We start from the raw sequence: 6,044 nt of genomic DNA, 5'->3' as shown, positions 1-6,044 counted from the left end.
TTTCTCCCAGAGCCTGCAGGAAGGGCTGGAGATGCAGAAATCTTCAGAGATGCTCTTGGATGCCCTTGCTGCACTTAAAAGGTTTTGAGTGTCCTTTAGCAGCCCCGCTGTGACGTGATGGCTCCAGCGAGGAGCTCATCCCAGAGGATCCTCTGCCTTCTCTGTGGCTGGGTAAGCAGAGGCTTCTCATGTCCGTGCAGCTGGGCAGTGGAGGCACAGGAGAGCCTCTCCATGTAGAGGGGGGCTTTTTCCTCGAGGAGCTGTGGCAGGGAGCAAACTGCCTGGCAGCCAGTGCTGGCTCTATTAGCGTGCTCACAGCCTTACAGTACAATCCTGCCCTGGCAGCCTGGCTCCATTCCGGGAGTATCCGTGCCAGGCACAGGAATGAGAGGAGTGAGACTGTGTGCATTGCAGCAGCTCCCCAGAGCAGTCATGGACCCCAGAACTGCTCTGCAAGATGGGCTGTGTGTCCAAGTGCTTCAGCAAAACAGCTCTTGATCTTCACTGTGGGAATTGCATCCCTCCTCAGCCCTCTCTTCTCCAGGCTAAAGAAGTGAAACTCCTGAAGCATTTCCTTGTACAATATGTTCTCTGGCCTTGACCATCCTCACCAGGACTCTCTCCATGTACCTGGGGTCCAAAACTGGACAGAGTATCCAGGTGTGGCCTCACCAATGCCAAATAAAGGTAAATAACCCCTTCCTTTGTCCTGACCACCAAAAATAGATGACTCCAAGTCTGGGTGGTGCATTGCACCCTTGCTGATAGGAGCTGAACAGCAGCTCCCCAGGAAATTTGAATTTAATCTCTCTTATAAGGGTATTTTAGTGCTGCCTTTACCATCCTGTGACTGAAGTGAGTGTTGTGTGGGAGCGAGGTGGGTGAGGGCAGCCATCCAACAGGGCTAGAGAGGTGACAGGGATCCCCATTCATGAGGATGCTAATCTCCAACAGGGACAAGGGCCTGAGCAATCTGATGTGGCTTTGAGGTTAACCCTGTTGGGAACGTGAAGATTGACCAAAGGCTTTTGTTTGTAGCAATTCCCAATCCCCTTGTCCCAGCAATGCCCCGTGTCCTCCCAGCTGCCTCTGTTCTCTGTCCCTCCTCCTGGCAAGTGAAACAGCCCTGTCATTCATTGCCTGATCTCTAGTCTCTCACTAAGCTCTCCATAATCAGCGAGCTGGTTTAACATACTACAGGCCCCAGTGATGAAGGAAGGAAGTTTGTTTTCTAATTGGATTAGCACTGCTGGGAACATGCAGTGTCAGAGCTGAGCTGGCTCGTGCTGCTCTGACTGGGTGTGGGCCAGCTTGGAGCTGTGCTTCCCCTTGGACTTCCCTGACCAAAATCATGCTGAGAGGTCTGTATCCTATGAAGTCAGGTTGAAAGAGTTGAGGCTGTTCAGCCTGGGGAGGAGAAGGCTCCATAGAGACCTTAGAGCCTCTTCCAGTGCCTACGGGGGCTCCCAAGAGAGCTGGAGAGTGACTTTGGACAAGGGCCTGGAGGGATAGGACAAGTGGGAGTGGCTTCCCACTGCCTGAGGGCAGGGTTAGATGGGATATTGGGAAGTAATTGTTGGCTGTGAGGGTGGTGAGGCCCTGGCCCAGGTTGGCCAGAGAAGCTGTGGCTGCGCATCCCTAGAAGTGTTCAACGCCAGGTTGGACGGGGCTTGGAGCAACCTGGGATAGTGGAAGGTGTCCCTGCCTATGGCAGGGGGGTGGAATGAGATGAGCTTTAAGGTCCCTTCCAACCCAAACTATTCTGTGCTTCTGTGAAAACATACAGTTGTGCAGGATGGAGGCAACCAAGAAGGATAAAGGACTGACTGAGGGCAGAATTGGAGCTTGCCCTGCTGGGAACCTGGACTGTGTTTGCTGAACTCTGTCCCTAATGTCTCCCATCTGCTGGAAATAAAGTGCTCTGGTTAGTGTCAAGCCTGAAATCACCCGTCCCAGTACAAGCCATCAATGCTGCTGAGCACCTCAGAGGCTGGAGAGAATCACCAGCAACTGATCTTTGTGGGACTGGGTTAAACTTTCAGATGTGTTTAGGGTATGCTCTGTCATCCACACCCCATTCCTGCCCCTCTGGCCTGGAGAAGTTCCCTGAAGCCCAAGCCTAGTAATTAGTTCGAAACCCCAGCCCTAGCAGGGATGCTTAAGTTTCTTGAGTATCCCTGAGAACACAGTGCCCTGTGTTCTGCCTCCAACCACAGCAATCTGCAGGAGGGTCAAATAACCCAAGAGCTCAGCTGCCAGAGTTTAGAACAAGGGAGAGAAGTTTGTTCCTGATCCCTGCAGACTGCAGTGGAATGCGCAGGGAAGCACATATATAGGACAGACGGTTCACACGGCACACACATGGCCCAACTGAATATGTCCTTTCAAATCTTCTCCTAAAGACCAACAAGTTTGACCCAAGGGGTAAGTTTCAGCTCCTGACTTGGAAACCACCCTTGCTCAGTCCCTTCAGTACCATTCCCAGCATCCTCTCAAACCACTTACTTGTTCCAGGTGTCCTGTTTGAAAATTGTCCCAAGACATCTGTGCTTGGATGCCTCCATCTAATTTTCAGTCTACACTACTGAGCAGTTCTCTCTTTTTCCTTGCAAAGTTTTGGAGGCTGTCTCCAAAGCACCATGCTCAGGCACATAAGGCAAGGGGTAATGGTTTTAAGCTGAAGGAACATCAATTTTAGATTAGATATAAGAAGTATTTTGCAATGAGGGTGGTGAAACCCTGACACGGGTTGCTCAGAGAGGTGGTAGAGGCAGCATTTGTGGACTCATTCAAGACCAGATTGGACAGGGATCAGAGCAACCTGATCTAGTTGAACGTGTCCCTGCCCACGGCAAGAGGTTGGACTAGATGACTTTTAAAGGTCCCTTCAAACCCAAAACTTCTATGATTCTATGATCTTCTAGGTGAGACCACCCCAGTACCTTGCTACTGATCTGTTTGTGTCCCTCCCCCAAAACATCCCAGGCATGATGATTCCACGCTCCCAACCCTGCACTTCTTGCTGTTGCCATTGGTGAGGTCATCCCACGACTGAGGTGGAGAACAGTGCTGGAACCATTTCTCTGCTCAGAGACACCCCTTTAATACAGCCCATCATTTACTTGGTTGGCTGGTTCCTTCTCTTGCTATATCCACAGCCATGACTTTCAGCATTGGAAAGTGCTTCATACTGGGTGCCAACCTAACCGGGCAAAATCGTCATAAAAGCACAGATTCATAGAATGGTTTGGGTTGGAAGGCACCTCATTCCAACTCCTGTCATAGGCAGGGACACCTTGCACTAGAATGCTCTGCATCCCCTTGTCCAAGTTAATAATCAAAAAAAAAATTGTTACATTATCCTGAGACAATGTATCTGTGATAAAGTCTGTCTCCATTTGCTTTTTTTGCCTGGAATCTGGGTTTCCTTCAGAAAAACCTTAGAAAAATATGAAAGTCTAGATACGTTTGAATCCCTCTTTTCCATTTTCTGGTTGTGAGAGGCACATTTGCTGCATTTGCTTGCAATTTGAGCCCTATCCACGTTATCCTAAAGCTGGCCCTTCCTTCATGGGGAAAGGACATTGCTCCTTTTCTCCCTGATCTCATACAGCCCCTCCTGCATTCCCAGTGTGTCCTCAGCCAGTGACTGTGCTCAGGCATTCTCTGCCTTTCCCATCTTGCTCAGCTGGATGACCCACACGTTGTAAATCTTCCTCTTAATTCCCACCATAAACACATGCATGCTGAATTTTTCTCCATTCAATGGCAAGCTCCAACCTGTGCCTCTGTGGGACCAAGGGGCTCGCTGCTCACGTCCTGTCTCCCTGTTCCCAACGCCTTCTGCACATCCACAGCACACTCTGATTTACTGCCCGTGCGTTGCAGCCTCTGCACAGGCCCAGCAGGCCCTGATTTACTGCTCACACCCAGGGCTTCCTCTGCACAGCCACAGCACGCCTGGCTTTAGTGTGCTGTCTCTGACTGTGCACAGCGTGTCCTGATTCACAGGGAAGGCTCCTTCATCTCTTTGCCTCCACGAGAGCAACATCTGAGCAACCCCCAACTCTAGCTGCTAATTCAGGGTAAAGATTGCAGGCTCTGTGCTGCACCTAATTCCCTTTTCCTTCTGCACATGCAGGATGTCAGAACCTCCCCTGCCCCCATTTGCTCAGTTCTTCTCATAACTGTGTCCTGCAAGGGCTGAGGTGCAGCCTGGCATCACCATCCCACGCTGTCCTGGCTCATCCTACTCTGGAAACTGTGGACTGAGCAGTGACTGGGTGTTAAAGTCCTGCCAGAGGTAATGGAGGGTGGCTCTGGCAGGCAGCAAGACCCAGTGTCCTGCCCAATATCATTTAGGCCAGAGTCCCAGGTGCCACCGAACTGCAGCTCCAGTAAGTGACGTATTTTCAGGGGATGTTTATGGGTTCCAAAGGACTTCCTCTATTGACCTATTGGATTGGGAGAGCAAAAGGGGGAAACTGGGAGATCAGAGCCCCCAGAAATACTTCAGAAGGAACCTTGAAGTTCAGAGGAGAAGGTTGTCAAAGTTGCAGTCTGTGCCCATCCAGGCTTACACCAAGAAATGTGGGGAAGGTGTGACCCACAGCCATGGCTACAGAGGCCTGTGAAGGAGGCACAGGAGGGGCAGGGTCTTCCATCCCTTGCCCTGGAAAGTTCTCCAGCCCTGTTTGTGATGCTGATGACCACAGCATGCAGGGAGAGCTGCCAGCTGGAACAGGCTGGGGCTGGGAAGGAGGGAGGTACAAGTTGAAACTTCTGTTTGTTGTAGGGAAGATGGTTCCTGTTTTTTCTTTTCTTTTTTTTTTCCAGAAAAGGGCTGAGCTAAAAAGCACCTTGTCCTCTTCTGCTGTGACTGGTAGCTGAGCTCTCAGGTGCCACAGGCTGGGGGAAGTGGTCCAGGTGGGACCAGGGAGGTTTGGAGACCGCATCACCCACAAGATGAGGGCTCTTGCCCTTGCACTTGACTTCCAGCCTGTCCCAAAGGAATAGGTACATTATACACCGGAGCTGGCAAGAGAGCAAGCACTGAGATGTTCCTCAGTCCCCTCTGCATCACAGACCCTGCACTGCCCCGCTCGGCCCAGGGTCCCCCTGGAATTCTAAAATTCGGGACAACCTCAGGCGCTGTGTCTCCGGCACTGTCAGCCCCTCAGACAGCCGGGTAATTCGTGCTGGCAGCTGGAAACGCCACCATCTCTGTCCCTGCTGGGCTGGTCCCACTCGGGGCCATGAGCAGCAGGATCCTTCTTCATCATCATCCGCCTCATTCCAGTCTCGGCAGCTGCAGTAAATCTGCCTGTCAGCGGGGCCTGTCGGGACACACGGTCTGGTCACCTGTGGCAGGGGATGATTTTGACACACTTGCTCGGAGTGTGGAGTGGGAGCGTCTCTCTCCTGGTGTAGGGGTGGGCCGGGGTCTCTCCTGGCGGTACCGGGGGGACACAGCGATGCCCCTGCTCTGCTCTCCCTCCGACAGCGCAGCTGGTCTGGGTGTGCTGGGACGAGAGGAGCGGGGACAGCCCACCTCTCCCTCCCCGAAGGCAACAGCTCATTTCCATTTAGATAGAGGAATTTCAATCTCAGTTTGCCGGCTTCTCGTCTCGCTGCGACTCAAGACCCAAATTTCCAATTTTCTTCCCCACGCCACACCAGATGCTCTCGGGGCTTGGGGGCGGCTGGGAGCGAAAACGCGGGGAACGATCCGTTTGTGGCTCCGCGGGTCCCGCGGCTCCTTCGCACCCTGACCCGCGGCACCGCCCGGAGCGCTCCCAGCGCCCCTCGCTGGCCCCGCCCTGGAGCACAGGAGACACTGGCGGGGACAGACAGACACCGGCAGGGACAAACAGACACCGGGGGGGGGGCAAACAGACACCAGGAGGGACAGACGGACGCCGGCGGGTCCGGGGTGGAGGCGCTGCCCTGTTGCGGGGGCTGGAGCGCGGCTGCCGCCTGCCGGCAGCGCCGGGAACAGCAGGGCCGTGAGAGGGCGGGGCGGGGCCATGAGGGGGCGGGGCCAT

Source organism: Lepidothrix coronata, unplaced genomic scaffold (genome assembly GCF_001604755.1).
Source record: "Lepidothrix coronata isolate B3197 unplaced genomic scaffold, Lepidothrix_coronata-1.0 Scaffold58, whole genome shotgun sequence".
Lineage (NCBI taxonomy): Eukaryota > Metazoa > Chordata > Aves > Passeriformes > Pipridae > Lepidothrix > Lepidothrix coronata.
Note: the sequence above shows the minus strand (reverse complement) of the source record.